This window comes from Mirounga angustirostris, unplaced genomic scaffold (genome assembly GCF_029215605.1).
Source record: "Mirounga angustirostris isolate CCGP_5_RB_7025 unplaced genomic scaffold, mMirAng1.0.hap1 SCAF_15, whole genome shotgun sequence".
In the NCBI taxonomy this organism is placed as follows: Eukaryota; Metazoa; Chordata; class Mammalia; order Carnivora; family Phocidae; genus Mirounga; species Mirounga angustirostris.
The window spans coordinates 82,092,556-82,111,973 of record NW_026991723.1 but is presented as its reverse complement, the minus strand read 5'-3'; the positions used below and the strand labels follow the sequence as shown (position 1 = coordinate 82,111,973).

General features: G+C 38.5%; 1 protein-coding gene across 9 annotated transcripts in view; it reads right to left on the bottom strand.

Moving 5' to 3' along the window:
- RABGAP1 (RAB GTPase activating protein 1) overlaps positions 1–19,390 on the bottom strand; it is a 158,905-nt gene extending 139,515 nt beyond the window's left edge. For 2 of the 9 annotated variants that reach the window (XR_010407826.1, XR_006792209.3), the window contains exons 1-2: positions 19,176–19,386; positions 14,634–14,766 (exon numbers count right to left, since the gene is read on the bottom strand). The gene's annotated coding sequence lies outside the window, so the exon portion shown is untranslated. Of the gene's footprint in view, positions 1–5,953; positions 6,412–11,365; positions 11,458–14,633; positions 14,767–19,175 lie in introns of those variants that run through there. The other 7 variants (XR_010407827.1, XM_045883098.3, XM_064579836.1 and 4 more) reach the window with 7 other exon arrangements.
- Between the last annotated feature and the right edge of the window lie 28 nt (positions 19,391–19,418).

The window sequence follows — 19,418 nt, the reverse complement described above, 5'->3', positions numbered from 1 at the left end:
CTTCTTTCATTACTTTTATCCTTATTGAGATATAAAAGATACCTAGAGATCTTCTGATTGAAGATTAGTCTCACGGGGGAGCCTAGCTGGCTCAGTCAGTAGACATGGTCAGTAGACATGTAACTTGATCTCAGGTTGTGCGTTTGAGCCCCATGTTGGGCACAGAGATTTAATAAAAAAAATTTTTAAAAAGGGGTGCCTGGGGACACCTGGGTGGCTCAGTCGGTTAAGTGTCTGCCTTTGGCTCAGGTTATGATCTCAGGGTCCTGGTATCGAGTCCCACATTGGGCTCCCTGCTCAGCGGGGAGCCTGCTTCTCCCTCTGCCTGCTGCACCCCCTGCTTGAGCACGCTCTGACAAATCTTTAAAAAAATAATAAAATAAATAAAAAATAAAAACAGGTGCCTGAGTGGCTCAGTCATCTGAGCATCCAACTCTTGATTTTGACTCAGGTCATGATCCTCAGGGCTGTGGGATGGAGCCCTGTGTTGGGCTCCATGCTCAGTGTTGAGTCAGCTTGGGATTCTCTCTCTCCCACTCCCTCTGCCTGCTGCTCCCCCAGCTCGTGCTCTCTCTCTCTCTCAAATAAATCTTTTTAAATTAAAAAAAAAAATAAGTCTCATGATGTCGCAACTGTTTACAAAGTTTTTGCCTAAATTTACTGTTTTGTTCCCTAAGTGACAAACTGATGCTTAACTATGTACTTCTGCAAAGATCATGGCAAATAAGGCACCTCAGTCTGCCAAAAGAAGATTAATTTCCATTCTCAATCTCCTCTTTCTTAAACACTTAAGAGACCCAGCTAATGGAGAGTAAAATGGAGAAGAACTGGGGCGCCTGGGTGGCTCAGTAGGTTAAGCATCTGCCTTCGGCTCACATCATGATCTCAGGGTCCTGGGATTGAGCCTCATATCCAGCTTCCTGCTCAGCAGGGAATCTGCTTTTTTTCCCCCTCTTTCTCCCCAGCCCCCCCCGCCCCTCCCCACTGCTTATTGTTTCTCAAATAAATAAAATCTTTAAAAAAGAAAAAAAGAAAAGAACTGCCCATGATAAAGGCTCTTTTGATAGTCCTTCAACAGCAGTGGGCTCTTGGATAATCAGTGTTTACTTTTAAAAAACTTGAACTCTTTTTTTGGACGGAGTACTATCAGGTATTTGTATTGTTTCTAATTACTAACATTCAGAGTAACATAAACAGTGAACTTGCAGCGGCATGAATTTGCTAATGTGCAATCAGTAGAGGCAAAAATCACCTCCCAATAAGTGACCTACCTAACGTGATAAAAGAGGTATGAGTGATACTTGTAATTGAACTTGACATGCTTGAGACAAAATGTGCTAGTTCCCAGCCACTATTCTAGGGCTCTAATTCATCTTTATTTCCTGAAACTCTTTCTTCCTAAAGTAGTATTAACTGCCTCCACCTACCTCTACCACTTTCAATAGGACACTCCAAAGAGCAGTCCCTCTCAAAAATCTGGCTCCTCTATCCCTCACCAACCCTTACTGAACCTCCTCTTTTAAAAACTTAATTAAAACTCATCTGTGGGGGTGCCTGGATGGCTTAGTCGGTTGAGCGTCTGCCTTTGGCTCAGGTCATGATCTCGGAGTCCTAGGATCAAGCCCCATGTTGGCTCCCTGCTCAGCGGGGAGTCTGCTTCTCCCTCTCCCTCTGCCCCTCCACCTGCTCCTTCTCTCTCTTGCACACTAATAAATAAACAAAACCTTAAAAAAAAAAAAAAACACCTCATCTGTGGCCCTGGGTATTTTGTTTACCCTCTGAGCGTCTTTTTAAAAGGAAATAAATCAGTCAAGGTCAGTACAAACTTTCAAAACCCAAAGAATTTTTTTTCAGTTTTCATCATCTTCTACCGCTGAAATAAATGAAAATGCTGACCATTTCTTTATTCTAAAACTTTTTTCTTGCTTCCATTTTCTACCTCTACCTTTTCTCAGCTGTCACTTAGTTTCCCTTTCTTCTGACCTTTTTTTTTTTTTTTTTAAGATTTTATTTATTCATGAGAGACAGAGAGAAAGGAAGGCAGAAAGAGAAGCAGGCTCCCTGTGGAGTAGGGAGCCTGATGCAGGACTCGATCCCCCTGGGATCATGACCTGAGCTGAAGGCAGACGCTTAACCAACTGAGCCACCCAGGCACCCCTCCTCTGCCCATTCTTTAAGTTCTACCCTGTTCCTCTTCTTTTTCCACTTTTCCCTGGCTCTCTTATTAGCTCACACGGTTATGACTTTTTTTTTCTTTTGGTATGCTGACGATACTCAATAGCTCTCTCTCTCCTCTCTAATTCCATATGGGTATTTGTTACATTTTTCTTTTCTTTTCTTTTTTTTTTTTTTAAGAGAGGGAGGAGGGTGAGGGGAGGGGCAGGGAGAAGGAAGAGAGAGAATCTCAAGCAGGCTCCATGCCTAGCATGGAGCCTGACGCGGGGCTAGATCTCACAATCCTGAGATTATGACCTGAGCTGAAATCAAGAGTGGAACGCTCAATCGAATGAACCACCCAGGCACCCGTGTTTTCCTTTCTATTTAGTATTAAGTGTCTGACATGTGCCAGGCACTATGTATAATGTTTTGGTGAGGAGTAATAGGTAGTCTTGACCTAGGATAGGCTTACAGTGGTACAGAAAATGGGACAGATGAACAGGTAATTATAATATAGTGCTTGGTATAACAGAGGTATGCAAAGGATGTATACATAGGATAGCTCTGCTACATGTGTTCATGACCATCTCAAAATCAATTCCATGTAAACCTGTCAACCACACAAGGACATTCCTTCTTCCTCATAGGTTCCCTATCCTGGTTAACAACCACTGATCCAAGACAGAGATGTCAAAAAAGTCCTTGACTCATTTTCTCATTCTCCCCTGGAACACTAATGGATTTTAGCTCCAAAACATACCCCAATCTTATTTTTTCTTTGCCATCCTTCATGTCACTGACTCGTGAGTACCTCATTCTCTTTCAACTTTGCTAAAACGTGGAGGGGCAGAGGGAGAAGCAGACCTTTTCTAGACTCTCTCTAGTCATTATCAAAGTCCTGTAGCTAATATCTAAAATTTAGATCTGATCATATATCCCACCCCTTCCTCAAAACCTTTGACTGCTCCTGACTGAAAATAGAATAAAATTCAAACTCTCTATATCATTAGTCTTCAAAATATGGAGACAATCTATCATTCTAGTCTTATCTCCTTCTATCAAACCATACCAGAAACGCACCAAATATGTCATGCATTTTTATGCTTTCAAGCCTTTGCTCACATTGTTTGCTAATCTAGGAATATGTCTTCACTTCCCCATGTAGTCCTTCTCCCTCACCAGCAATCTTATGGTACAATCAAATATCCAAACTCCCCCCTTCCCTTCTGCAATATTCACTATTTCTCTCTAGGGCTGCTAAGGCTTTTGTTTGCTTTTTAATCCTATCACAAAATTATAGCATTTATCACACAGTAAAATAATATCATACTTCTTCCCTGCTCCACTGTATTGGTCGATCATTCATTCCAGAAACAATTACTAAGTACAAACCACTATAGTAAATGCTGGGAATACAATGAGCACAGACAGTCCCTGCGAACTATTTGTGGACTGGGATCTTGGATTTTATTCATATTATCTTTATATCCTTGTTTACTAGCAGCACTAAATAATTTTGGTTGAATAATACTCTTTAATCAGTGTTTAACTGGTAGGAGGACAAATGACAAATCTGCTATACTACATGCATGTGACTTGGGGATATGGATATGGATGGCAACTAGAATAAAGAGACTCAAAAAGAACTACCTTTGAGTGTGCCTCCCTGACTCTTCATCAAGTTCCCAACTGTCAAGCTCAAAACCAGTTAACATCCAGTCAGAAAATATACCTGAGATTCCCTTTGGACCAAAACACTCTCTAATCACTTCCTTCCTAATACCCATCATTTTTGTTGCTCAACCAGTGAGCAAATGAGTACAGCTTTAGGGAATCTTAAGGGGGATACTTAAGTCATCTTGCTAAATATAAAGGGATAATAATTATTAGTTCCTACTGCCAATTATATGGCCAACATGGTACTAAAAAGCTTTATATGCATTATTTCTAATATTCACACAAACTTTGACAGATATTGACTTCATATGACAAACAAACAGAGGCTTAGACCGGTTCAATAACCTGCTTAAGTTCACAGATAAAACTGTAGGTGCCTCTGTCCTTTTCTGGAATGCAGCTCTTTTCCTTGGTGTCCTTATCTCCATTCTCTCCCCATTCTAATCCACTCTTTATGTTAGATACCAGTTGTATCCGTCTAAAACACAGATAAGATTACTCTCTATTCAGAAAAAGACAAAATAGGAAGGAAGAGAATCAAGTCTCAAAGATGCTGTAACAGGCCAATTCCTCTCGGTTTGTAACCCTTTAAAATCAAACAGCGTACAAAGAAGTTTTTTGTTTTTTTTTTTAATAACACTATAATAATCTCAGTTTTTTCTTTTTTCCTTGGCTCAGATGTTTGTTTCCCTGCACTGGTTTTCACATGAACTTCTCACAGCCTAGCCCTGGGAAGGGTGGAACAAATCTAACAAAACTCAATGGAAAATCATCCCTTCTTTATAAAAATAAATTCCTTTCCACCACTACTAATTGCTAAACAATAGATGTGTCTTTGTTGAAGTCTAACGCTGAATTTGGAGGCTGTTTCTTTGAATTATTCTAGTGAGCTAAGAGAACCATATTAATTTAAGCCTTCTGAATAATTTCAGCTTCGCTTAAAAAACCAGAAACAAAAGAAAACAAAACAATCGTCTTGGGCCTACAGCACTTAAAAGCAAGAAAAACCAGCTTATCTAAAAGTCATCATCAGGCAAATTTTAACCTGCAATGCCTGTGACAATTTACTTCAACGATAAAGTGATTCTTTTAGTTCAATTCCAGATAAACTAAAAAGGATAATTTAATTATAGGAATATAGAAATTTGTAAGATAGAAGGGTTTACTTTTTTAAAAAGACTTTAAAACTAAAGTTTTAATCTTGTTAAATTGTGGTTAAATATATATTACTATTTTAGCCATTTTTAAGTGTACAGTTTTGTGGCATTGAGTACATTCACACTATTGTGCAACTATCACCACCATCGACCTCTAGAACTCTTTATCTTCCCCAACTGAAATTTCCTATCCATTAAACACTAACTCCAATTCCTCCAGGCAACCAACACACTATTCTTTCTCTATGAATTTGACTATTCCACGTACTTCATAAAAGTAGGGGAATCACACGATATTTGTCCTTTTGTGGCTGGCTTATTTCATTTGGTACAATGTCTTCAAAGTTCACCTAAGTTATAGCATGTGTCTGAATTTCCTCTTTAAGGCCGAGTAATAGTCTATGGAATATATGTACTAAATTTTGTTTATCCATTCATTGGACAATACAAATTGTTTTTTCTTAAACATTTATTGGGGGGGGCATGTTGGGCTCCATCCCAAAACCCTGAGATCATGACCTGAGTCGAAATCAAGATTAAGATGCCCAACTGACTGAGCCACCCAGGCGCCCTGGTTAATACAAGTTTTTAAAGTCCGACTGTAACATGATATGATCTTTAGGGTAAAACTCACAAAATTAGTAAAGGGCCCAAAGAAGACAACTAGTATTTCCAGAGTTACTTCTCACTTTGTCATAATAAAGCTTTATTAAAGTTAATAGTCTGGTACAATATTAAAAAAATGAACTCCTTGGTCCTTCTGGATGTGACTTAACCGATGTTGTAGCTTCAGTTTTCTCATATGTGAAATGAATGAACATTTTCTATTCTTTTGTGATTGGGAGTAATCAGGAGGGGGGGGGGATGCCAGGTGCTGTCCAATTCTAATCCATGATGTAAGCATAATTAGTTCCATTTCCGCAAATGAAGAAACAGAGTCTCAAGAGGTAGTAGTAGCTCACCTTCAGTCATATAGAAGTACAGGACTTGGGATATCTATAAATTTCTGATTCCAATGTTCACACTCACTCCCCTATATCTTGAAAGGTACAAGAGGTTAAGAAGAGGGGAAGAAATGCACATAAAACAATTCATTTAACTCTGAGTTAATTATTTGAATGCAGTACTGTTGACAGCTAAAAATAAATAAACAAATCATGTAGGTGATTTCCCCATGTTCCTGTGGATATTTCAGGAAACACCACTTTAATTTTTTTCCAGAACTCAAGGTATGCTGACTTTATGCCACCTCAACACAGTATCTCCAAAACTAAATATTTAAATTATTTGGATGCCATTTCCACACTAGAAACCTACCTCTGGGAACAATGAAAGTTAGCTCATTCACAAAGTCAGATTATATGTCTGACCTCCCTAGTACAGATTTGAAAAAAAAAAAAAAAAATGTTTTTTCTTTTTCTGGAACAGATTCCTAAAGCATAATGATTTACATTAGTGTTTTGTAAATCTAAAATATGAATATTTTTAAAAATTTATTTGAGAGAGATAGACAGTGACAGAGATAGCGAGAGAGTGCATAAGCGGGGAGGAGAGGGAGAAGCAGGCTCCCTCTGAGCAGGAAGCCCAAGCAGGGAGCCTGATGTGGGGCTGGATCCCAGGACCCTGGGATCATGCCCCAAGCCAAAGGCAGATGCCCAGTCGTCTGAGCCACGAAGGCACCCCTAAAAATGTGAATATTTTTAAGGAACACAGGATTGTCCAAGGACTCTCCCTCATTTTAGGAAATTAGTCAATATAGTTCCTTCTCATCCACAATGAAGAAAATGAATCTATTCCACTTAGAATATCAACCTGTCTACACTTCAATATGAAATGTTTATATTATTCATTTCTCCTTAAACTATGTGAATTTAATGCCAAACAAGCAAATTATCTGACAGATGATCAAAGCCTAAGAGAAATACATTAAATATGGCTTCTCTTTTCTATAACCCTCACCATCCCCCTTTTTAAAAGATTTTATTTATTTGGAAGAGAGAACACAAGTGGTGGGGAAGAGCAGGGCAGAGGGAGAAGCAGACTCCCCGCTGAGCAGGAAGCCTGACTTGGGACTGGATCCCAGGACCCTGAGATCATGACCAGAGTCGAAGGCAGATGCCCAACGAACTGAGTCACCCAGGCGCCCCCTCTTCTATAACCTCTTTTTTATTTTCAGGGAGAAGTGTGTAGGCAAACCACAAATGTTTGGCAGATCCACACCTGTTTTCTGCACCTTCTGATATAAGGTAGCCAGAATTACACAAGGGTGGTGGGACATGGGACAAGTGTGTTGAACAGGGGCTGGGCAAACAAACATTTCTTACACATCTTCATTCACAGCACTGGAATAGGCACTGTGTGAGAATATTAAAAAATGCACAAATATTAAGTTCCACAGATGTTTTTAAACCTCTGAAAAGATTGTTTCTCACAACCAAAAGCAAAAAATTAAGATTTGTTCCTGCTAGGGAATAATTTTTGTAAAGAAATATTGGTTTTTGAGGGGCTCCTGGGTGGCTCAGTCGTCTGCCTTTGGCTCAGGTCATGATCCCAGGGTCCTGGGATTCAGCCCTGCATTGGGCTCCCTGCTCCATGGGAAGCCTGCTTCTCCCTCCCCCACTCCTGCTGTCCTGCATTCGCTCTCTCTCTCTCTCTCTAATAAATAAAATCTTCAAAAAAAAAAAAAAAGAAAAGAAAAAGAAATATTAGCTTTTGAGGTTAGAGAGAGTTCAGATTTTTCAATTCACAGAGAATTCAACAGGTAACTATGATAAGGATATAACCATTTCTCTTTTATAGATATATCAGAGGTCTATTCATAGAAAATCGTGTGTCACAGAAAAAGAGATTTACATGACATATTCCTACTCTTACATTGCCAAAATCCGTTTATCAGCATACTCCAAGGGTGTAAAAGAGTTTATTACCTCTACAATAAAAATATTAAAATGATTAACTCATGGCTCTCCCCAGTATTATACAAATGCCCAACATTTAATCCAATTTAGCCTTGCATGCTGTCTCTTAATACCCATGATGATACTTAAAATATGCTTCCAAAGAAAGATTCTGCACATCAATTCCTTTTTCTGATACAAGGGCCATCTTCAAAAAAAGGAAAACAAGATTATAACCACAGGTTGTTGGTTTTAATTACCAAAATGTATAAATAAGGGAACATATAATAAATTTTATATATCATATATAAAATAATTTAATGTATATTTATAATTTTGTATAATATAAATATTACATATGAAATATAAAATAATGTTATATATTTATAATTATTTTTATATAATATAAATATTATAAAATATACATTTTGTATACATATAAAATATATATGAAATAATTTTTATATTATATATAATAAATTTTATATATACACAAAATAAATCTTTAAAATAGTCAAATTATTGTTAATCTTTACAGTTAATAACATTTTGTTAAAGTTATCACAGGCACTAGTTTGCTAATGTACCTAAAGAAATAACAGATTTTAGCATGGAGAAAAATGTATTCCCACAAAGATTAATGGATTCCAAGGAGTAGTGATTTGTAACATAAAAAGCTGATGCAACCTTAATTGGAGATATGTAACAACCATGCATGAACTCTTATGAGAGATGTGGACCTCCCAATCTGGCAGCACAGCCATACAATTAAGAAGATACACCTCCTGCTTTAAAGGCATGGTCATATATACTATTTAATATCAGGTATGAACTTAAAAATAAGAGCGTTAGTTTTACTGTTTAGTGATCCACAAAAAAAGGAATTTGGGGGAAAAGTCAGGCCTGATAAAACTCTACTATGCTGGAAAGAACAATCTTCAAGAGTCTCATTGATCTACCTCAGAGATACTGGTTGCTTTGAAAAGAGGGAAACCTCCAGGCTAAATTCTATACACTAAAGTGTTCGTCGTGACTTGCAAACTGCCATATTTGTTCAGTTTTTGTATAGGAAGAGAGACAAAGCTGTTAGCGTCAACAGGAGTGGTTATAAGTTTAAATGTATATCCAGTATTGTTTTGACTTAAAAGTTTTCTAAAGAATCAAGATCTCTCAGAAACAACACAGAACAGGAGGTGCGGGGTGGGGGATGGACCAGGTAACCAATTTATGTAAAAAAGAAACAACTTTTAAGTTGATACCCACTGACTTTGAATCCTTGGCCTTGGAGTTTCTTTGGGATCTAACTATGGAAAACCAATAAAACAAGGCAGTTGCATACAAAGCACCCAAATGTCAGCCAAACCCTTCTTTATGTATGTTGGTTAAATCAGCACTTCTTCGATATTTGAGTTCTAACTCCATGAAAGATTATTTATGAGTTCATTTATTCCACATGCTTGAGAAATCTAATCATACCTGATTATACTGAAAACTACAAAGATATTATGGGTAGCCTATGTCAGAACTTCAGCACACCACTGTCTGTAAAGACACTCAACAGTAGCACTGATTTAAACTAAATATTTTCTGAAGCCTGTACTCAATGATCACTTGTTAAAACAATCACTGTGAAATGATGAGACCTTCAAAGTAGGTTACACATTAGATGGAAACATGCTCAATAACAATGACTTCTTAAAAAGAATGGGGGCTGTAAAGTTTAGCTGGAAATGTACGCAATAAAAGAAAATGACTTCTAAAGAATCTGGGCTGTAAAGTTGAGATATATTTGGAGAAACTCATGTCTCTTCATGTAGGTAATGTGCACAATACACTTCTTTCAATATGTAATGTAAAAGGTAGGAAACAGGTGTCTTCACTTTTATAGTGTCCCACTAAATTACCATTTAACCCAAATTAAGCATGTGTAAACTGCTAATAAAATACTACGCCAATAAGACCAAAATGCATAGAGTTGGTAGGTTAACTATCCAAACATATACCTTAACACCAATGACATAAGTTAATCAACTGTAAACTGAGTTATAAGATTGAAACAATGAAAAGAAGTGCACTACAACACAGCAGTTCAATTTTAATTAGTAATTTGAGTTAATTTGTATTAACTCAAAATTTATTTGTACATGTGAATTTTAAATGTTACTAGTAAATACAAATCAATCATGGATGCAAATATAATGCAATCTGAGGTCTATAAAGAACATAATGCTCTCCCATATTCATTTTCAGTTTTTGTAAGTAAACTCTACTTAAAAACCTTCAATATATATAAAATAGCACCCTATACATGTTGAATTAAGGCCAACAGGTCCTTCGTCTAAAAAAAAAGTTAAATGTATACTTCCTTGGCATCTAAGCTTTTTTTCAACTTTTCTAACATCAGTTTAATGTGATAAACACAGTGCAATTCACCCTCCATTGTTTTCTTTTTAAATAAACAAAGCAGCTGGAAACACATTTACTACACTATTCCAGTCACATGTACATGAACACAGGTGTTTATATGGATGAAAAAATATCAAATGAACGGTGAAAACCCGCCCCTGACAGTTTTCCCCCCAACTAATGAAAACCACAAAAGCCAAAAGATTTCAAATTCAAGTTGGAACACGATTTTAAACTAAGCACTAGTAGCATGATCACTTAATACGGTCTTCTAGGGCATTTGCTTCCATGATAAAGTAATCCCCGAGAAAGCTTAAATACGGAGATGCCTGTAAAAACAGGTGCAGATGCTAACAGTCATTAGAACAGTAGCGACCAAAGTAGTACTAGGCAATGGACAGCGAACTATTGCAAGTCTGGGATTATCCTCTGGCTCAACACCAACCCTGAAGGTTGCTGAGAATCAAGACATAGCAATGAGGTACTGGGAGCAGATACTTAAAGGACATGGGGAGAGTGAGACACTTTAACTGCAGGTGGGGAAAATGAGACAGAAGGATCAGTACAAGTTGGCAGGCCAGCAATAAAAGAAAGCAAGTCTTTCAAATTTGGCTCAGCCCAGGAAGCTAGCTTGAGGCCCAAGGCAGCTGAAGTCACAAATACAGGCCCAGCTGGCAATGGGGAGAAACTGAGGCCAGATTCCCAAATAGGACCTGGCCCCAAACATGAAAGTCAAGAGACAATCCGGCTTTGCCTGGGGGTTAGAGGGACTGCCGCCAGCGCAGGACTCGGTAGACAGACACCCACCCAGACAGGGGGAACCGGTTTGGGCAGGGGCTGCGAGAGCGTTCCCGCCTGCGCATGCGCCCTCTCCCCTCCGCCACAGTTCCCCCTCCCCCCAATCACGGCTCCCCTCAGAACCCGGCTCGTCGAGGGAGGTGAGCGCAGTCTGGCCGGCCCAGCCCCGCGGGATAAAAACACAGCCTGGCCCCGAGCAGGGGCTGTCACAGGATCCCCCGGGGCTTGATGGATAGGATGGTGGGAGGAGGAGGAGGGGAAACGCGGCCCTACCCGACCCGCCGTCTCCTCCTCCGCCGCCCGCCGTTCGCCGTCCCGGAGGCTCCGCCGCCTGGGCCTCCCCAGCCGCCCTGCCCCCGCCCTCCCCGCCCCCTACTCACGTGAGAGTAGCTTCTTCCGCCCTCCGCCCCGCCTCCCGCCCTATTTCATAGGCCTGCTGCTAAGCCGAGCAGCCCCATTGGCCCAACAACAGGCGGCGAGGGCGTACTTCCTTTCCTCGAAGCTCCACCTGGGCTTTTACCCTGCCAAGGGAGTCTGCGCCTGCGCCGAGTGTGCACTCTTTAAGGTGGAGTAGCACTGTGGTCTGTTTAGACTTGGACGGGCAGTGGCTCTGTGACTGACTGCCTCAGGGACTGGAAGCAGGATGGCAGCGGAATCAGGCTAACTAGCACCTGTTACGCCTAAAAGGAGGTACACATGCAAAGACCACTGGTGCTACAGCAAGAAATCTGCTCACCTTTCACGTTCAAGTACTATTTCAAAAGCAGCCCTTAACAGCGTTACTCAACTCACCTGGCCTTTATCGAAGGCGTGCATTATGATAGGTCTTTTTATGGGTATCTCATTGGCTTTACCACAAACCTGTGAGAATGTTCGATTTTTCTCATTTTATAAAGGAGTCCAACCTAAGTAACAGTTCAATCCAAAAGTCGAAAACTTTTGACTCAAGTCCAAGGGCTACTGGCTGCGACACAGCTGCCTTGAGGTACTTGAGACACACAGAACATCAGAAATAGCTTGTTTCAGAGTGTTAGACCCAAAGATGGGGCTGGGATTTTATTTTAAAATTATTCAAAAGTGGGGCACTTGGCTGGCTCAGTCCTGGAGTATGCGACTCTTGATCTCTGGGTTGTGAGCTCAAGCCCCACATTGCGGTATAGAGGTTACTTAAAAATAAAATCTTAAATCATTCAAAAGGGATATATAGAGCAAAAGCAATGAGATTTAAAGTCCTGAATGAATTTACAATGTAGTTGGTAACAGAAACAATGGCTACTAAAGGTGCTAATAAGTCATAATTTATAATTCTACAGCCTATCCCTTACTCTTCCCCTTTCTTTATTCAAATAGCCTATGCTCTTTTCCTGGTGAATGAGTCATGTAATGTTTTCCTGTGCATAATGTATCTAAATCAACCAGAGAAAACACAAAAATGTTGTGCTCTGTTGCAGTCCTTTATGTGACTTGTCTACTATTACAATAGACTTGGCTGCACTCCCACAGGAAAATAGCTTTGTTCCTTTTCTCCTTATACAGTTACATAATAATACACACCCATTTTAAAGTAGTAGTATCAAATAATAGATGCAGTATTATGAAACCCCCTGATATCCTGATGCACTTTTAATATTTTGGTGACTATACAATCAATGATTCTTTGATTCATATGTATACACCAAATATGTATGTAAATCTTAACATAAATTTTTAAATAAAATTTTATTACAGATTGTACAGTATATGCCTTGGAGAACAGAAAACAGAGACAAGCTACAATAAAAAATAAAACATCACATTCCCACCACCAATGTTAATACCATAATGCATATCCTTCTTTGTGTGCCAACATATTGTTTTGTAAAATGAGATCACATGGTTTAGCAATCTGCTTTATTCAATTAACAAAATCTACTTTACCATTTCAGTATATTTCCCTCACATCTAATTCCTAGATCACATCCAATTTTCCATCAACCTGAAAGTATTTTTACAGTTGGCTTTCCCAAATCAGTAATATTTCAATTAAGTTTTCCTCTCATCTATTATCTACTATAATCAAATATTCTGTTGATTGAAATATATTTTTTTAAAGTTAGTTTTCCTAAATCAGTATCCAATCCAGGACCACACACTACATCTGGTTGTTCTATCCCTTAAATATTTTTTACTCTAGCACTTAAGAAAAATACTAAGATACTGGCTTACAAGGCCACTTGAAGTGCAAAATTTCCCACTCTCTGGATCTGAATGATTGCTTCCCCAAGAGGTTACTGAATTTGTTCCTTTAGACCTGGTATTTCCTGGAAACTGGAAGTTCTATTTCAAGGCTCAATAGATTAATGTGGTAAGTTGGAGCCAGAATGGGAAAATCCACTAATGCTAAAATTAAAAAAAAGAAATTCAATCTATAAACCCATGGGTGCCCTCAGAGGTTTTTAAGGACAGTGCCAATATCAGATTTGGATTTTCTAAAAGATTATTCTGGTAGCAGTAGAAAAGGCAAAATGGGGTAAATGGAACAGTTTAGAGGCCGACTAAGATCAGAAAGATTTGAACTAAGGCAGAAGGGGATGGGGTGGGAGGGAACAGCGTTCAAGAGACATATGAAAAAGAAATATCTTCAAGTTTGCTGATTTTCTTCTGCCTGCTCAAACCTAATTTTGAATCCCTCTAGTGAATTTTTCATTTCTGCTATTGTACTTTTTAACTTCAGAATTTCATTTTGGTTCCTTTCATAATTTCTATATCTTTAATACTAATTCCATTTTTTTTTCATAGTTTTTCTGACTTCATGTTTTCTTTTAGCTCAGTGAGCAACTTCAAGACAGTTGATTTAAAGTCTCGTAAGTCAGATGTCTCATCTTTCTCAGGGAAGGTTTCTGTTGATTTATTTTGTTCCTTTGAACAGGCCATACTTTCCTATTTGTATGCCTTTTGATTCTTTGCTAAAAAATGGACATTTGAATCTTATGTGATAACTGTGGAAATCAAATTCTCCCCCTATCCCAGGGATTGCTGGTTTTTGTGTGTATGGTTTGTTTTGTTTTGTTTTGTTTTTTTAATTGTTGAAGGATATCTCTATGCCAGGAATCAGGATCAGCCTAAGGTGAAAGCTTAAGGTCTCCTCAGTTCTTTTCTGAGCCTGCATCTTTTCCTGGTTATACACAGTGGCTTTCTAATTTTCCCTATGTAAGTGGTTGCTTCTGAATGTCCTAAGCCTTAAATTTCTGGCTCCCAAATGGGGTAAAAGGGAAAACAAACAAACAAAACAGAAGCTGTTCCTTCAAATCCCATAGAAGCCAGCTCAGCCTATGGGGGCTGAAACAATGGCAGTGACTCTGTGCCCGAATCTCAGAACTCAAAAGGCGTAATCAGCAATCAAAACACAGAACTCTGGTATTTGGTGAACAAAATTCTTATTTCCCACCACAGCTCCAGCAAGCCACACCAGGAATGTGAACATGGCTGCCTGCCACAGGGCTGAAGGGTAGGAAGCAGGGAGGTGCTATCATGCTAAAGGCTGACATTGACTGAAACTAACCTCAATTTACCAACCAAACTTTCTCCTGGAAGGTGCAAGAATTCAAACAGACTCCAGAGTTACTTCAGACAGTTTCTGCCAGTACAACTGTTGTCTAGGTAGAGAGATGGATTCCTTGTGCTTCCTACTCCATCTGAGGAACAGAAAGAAAAGAAAAAAAGAAATGTGAACAGTGAATGGAGTTTAAGGGATCTGTGGGACACTATCAAGAGAAACAACATACCACTGTGGGAGTTCCAGAAGAAGAGAGAAAGGGGAGAAAGAATAATAATCAGAGGTGCCTGGGTGGCTCAGTCGGTTAAGTGCCTGACTCTTGATTTCTGCTCAGGTCATGATCTCAGGATCCTGGGATTGAGCCTTGCATAGGGCTTCACGCTCAGCACATAGTCTGCTTGAGATTCTCTCTCTCCCTCTTTCCCTCTCTTCCTGCACTTGTGTGCACACTCTCTTTCTCTAAGATTAGTGAATAAATCTCAAAAAAAAAAATAAAAGAAGAAGATTCAAACTGTAGAAAGCCAAAGAAAAGAGAGACTCTTAAAAGCAGCAAAAGAGAAGTGATTCTTCACATACAAGGGATCCTCGATAAGATTATCAGCCAATTTCTCATCTTAAACCTTGGAGGCCAGAAAGCAGTAGGTTAATATTATCAATGTGCTAGAAGAAAAAAAAAAAAAAAAAAAACTGTTGACAAAGAATTCTGTATCTGGCAAAACTGTCCTTCAAAAGTGAGGGAGAAATTAAAATCCTTAGCTTTTTTAAAATCAGAGATTGAGTTTACCACTAAACGTGGCAATCAGAAGTGCTATAGGCAATCTTTCAGGTTGAAATAAAAGGATGCTCAACAGTAATTTGAAGCCATACGAAGAAATAAAGATCTCTAGTAAAGATAAATGTGTGGGGAATTATAAAAGTATTATTATAATTCCAGTTTATAACTCCACCTTTTATTTCCTATATGATTTAAAAGACAAGTGCATCAGAATATTAATCTATGTCACTGGGCACAGAGTGTATAAAAGATATAATCTGTAACATCAATAACAGAAAGAATGGGAAGAGCTATACAGGAGAGGTTTTGTATGCTATTAAAGTTGGTATCAATTCAATTAGATTGTTGTAACTCTTTGGTGTTAAATATAATTCCCATGACGACCACAAAGAAAATACCTATAGAATATTCACAAAAGGAAATAAGAGGTGAATTAAAACTTTTCACTAAAAAAAAAATCAAATAAACACAGAAAAGGACAGTAATAAAAGAAATGAAAGGCACAAAGGCCTACAGAAAAGAAATAGCATAATGGCAGAAATAATTCCATCCTTAGCAGTAATTACTTTAAATGTAAATGGTGTAAACTCTTCAGTCAAAGACAGAGATGAGCTGAATGGATTTCAGAAAAAAAAAAAGATCCAACCATCTATGGTCTAGAAAAGACTCACTTTAGATCCAAAGATATAAATAGGTTAAAAGTGAAAGAATTTTTAAAAAGATATTCCAGGGACTCCTGGCTGGCTTTAGTCGGTAGAGCATGCAACTCTATCTCAGGGTCCTAAGTTTGAGTCCCATGTTGGGCCTAGAGCTTACTTTAAAAAAAAAAAAAAAAGTTCCGTGCAAATAGTAATCAAAGAGAGCTGGAGTGGTTATACAAATGTCATACAAAATAGACTTTAAATCCAAAAAAAAGGTTACAAGAGACAAAGAAGGACACTATTTATTAATAAAAGGTTCAATAAAGCAAGATTATGTAAAAATTATAAACATTAACATACCTAGTAAGAGACCCTCAAAATATATGAAGCAAAAATGACCAGAATTAAAGGGAAGAATAAACAGTTCTACAATAGTTGGAAACTTCAATACTCCACTTTCAATAATGAATAGAACAACCAGATAGGAGATAAGTTAGGAAACAGAGGAACATCCTGAGAAAACAACTAAACCTAACAGATATATACAGAACAGTCCACCCAACAACAGCAGAATACACATTATTTTTACATTCACATGGGACATCCTCCAGGCCAGGCCATATAATTAGGCCACAAAACAAGCCTCAATAGATTTTAAAAGACAGGTATCATACAAAGTATCTACTCCAACCACAATGGAATGAAGTTAGAAATCAGTAACACAAATACATGTAAATTACACAACATGCTCTTAAACAACCAATGGGTCAAAGAAGAAATCAAAAGGGAAATTAGAATATATGTTAGAAATGAATGAAAATGATGACACAACATACCAAAACTGATAGAATGCAATGAAGGCACTGATCAGAGGGAAATTTATAGTTGAAAATGGCTACATTAAAAAAGAAGAAAGATCTCAAAATAATACCCTAACTTTATACCTTACAAAACAAGAAAAACTAGAAAATAAACCCAAAACTAGCAGAGGGAAAGAAAGAAAACAGATGAGAGTGGAGATAAACTAGAAAACAGAAAAAGAGAAAAATCAATGAAACCAAAAATTGTTTCTTTGAAAAGAACAACAAAATCAACATGCAAATAACTAAAATCAGAAATGAAAGTGGGTATTACTTCTGACATTCCAGAAATAAAAGGATTATAAAAGAATGCTATGAACAACTGTATGCCAACAAATTAACTTAGAAAAGAAACAAATTCCTTGAAACATATAAATTAAACTGATTCAGAAGAAATAGAAAATCTCAACACACATATAACAAGTAAAGAGATTAAGTGAGTAATCAAAAAACTCCCAACAAAGAATAGTCCTGTCCCAGATGACCACCAGAGAAATGTACCAAACATTTAATGAGTAACACCAGTCCTCCTCAAATTCTTCCAAAAAAATTAAAGAGGAAATATTTCCTAACTCATTCTATGAGACCTTCATTATCCTGATACCAAAGCCAGGTAAAGTCATCATAAGTAAGTTACATACTGATATCTCCTATGAATATAGATGCTAAAATCCTCAACAACATTTAAGACAATCAAATCCAACAACATATTAAAAGGATTATTCGCCATGTCCGAGTGGGATTTATCGCAGGAATGCAGCATGGTTCAACATAAAATCAATCCATGTAATATATCACATTAATAAAACAAAGAGAAAAAAACACGATCATCTCAATGGATGCAGAAAAGACATGTGACAGACCATAATGCTTTTCATAATAAAATCTCTCAGAAAACTAGTTATAGAGGGAAAATTTCTCTACATGATAAATGTATTTGTTAAAAACCCACACTGAACACCATACTCAATAATTCAGCTACCCCTCTAAGATCAGGAACAAGTCAAAGATGTCTCCTTTCACTGCTGCTATTAAACACTGTACCTGAAATTCTAGCCAGAACTATTGGACAAGAAAGAGAAATAAAAGGCAAATTGTGGAGAGGAAGAGGTAAAACTATCTCTATTCACAGACAACATGATTATATGGAGAGAAAACCTCAAAGAACCCACAAGAAAGCTACTAAAGCAAAAACAAAACAAAACAAAACAAAAATTCAGCGATATTGCTGGGTATAACACCAACACACAAAAATCAGTTTCTACACACCAGCAATGAACAATATGAAAAGGAAATGAAGAAAGCAATTCCATTTACAATATTATCAGAAAGAATACCCTGAAAGCTTGAAAACATTGCTGAAATTAATGAACACCTAAGTACATGGAAAGACATTCTGTATTCACAGGTAGGAAGACTTAGATTTGTTAAAATAGCAATGCCACCCAAAGTGGTCTCCAGATTCAACACAATATCAAAATTACAATCCTTTTTTCCTCAGAAATGTAAAAGGTCATCCTCATATTTATATGGAGTTTCAAAGGGCCAAAACAACCTTGAAAAAGCATAAAGTTGGAGGACTCACACTTCCTCAAATGTGATAGAACAGAGAGCCCAGAAATAAACCGTCACATATATAGTCGAAGGTGTCAAGACCATTCAAAGGGTAAAGAACAGTTTTTTCAAGAACCGGTGCTGGAAAAACGATATCCACATAAAAAGAATATGAAGTTGGATACAGCTGTGGTGACTATTACACAACACTGTGACCGTACTTAATGCCACCGAACTTTACACTTACAAATGATTAAAATTATAAATACTGTGTTTGACCACAATAATACCTTTCCCCCAAGAAAAAAGGAGCCCAGCGAGCAACTGAATTGGCAATGAGAAGGAAAAGGACTCTAGAATGACGATCAAGTTTTCTGGTCGGCAGGACTGCGTGGATGATGCCGTTTACCAACCAACCTGTGGTCTAAGGGCCATAAGAAGCAGGTCTGCATTTGAACTTGAGATAATTAAAAGGTACATTAAGATTGGGTCAACCAATTGGAGATGTCTTCTGTGCAGCTGGCCCTGGAGCTCAAGAGACCAGTCTCGGCTGGCGAGAGTGATTTCTGAATGGTCAGCACGCTGTAGGTGACGGAAGCCACGGGAATGAAAGAGATCTCTGGGAAACACCAACATCCAAAAGCGAGGGGAGTAAACCCCCTTCTGCTTTCAGGGCCCCGGCTCCGCGAGTCCACATCCCTGGGCGGGAGGGTCTTACCAAGGCTTAGTGCGGAGGCACCCTTCAAGCCCACGCGGGCAGCAGGCGGCGGAGGCCCAGCTCCAGAGGAGCCGCTGCAAACGGGCGAAGCGCGCAGAGCAGAGCCCGGGACGCGAAGGAACCGCCACACCTTCGAGTCGTCGGCGAGGAGCTCGCAGGAGGCTTCTCGGATACTCTGCACCCTTTCCTCCGCGCGCAAAGTCCCTCGCCGGGCCCCGTCACCCTCCGACTCTTCCGATTGGT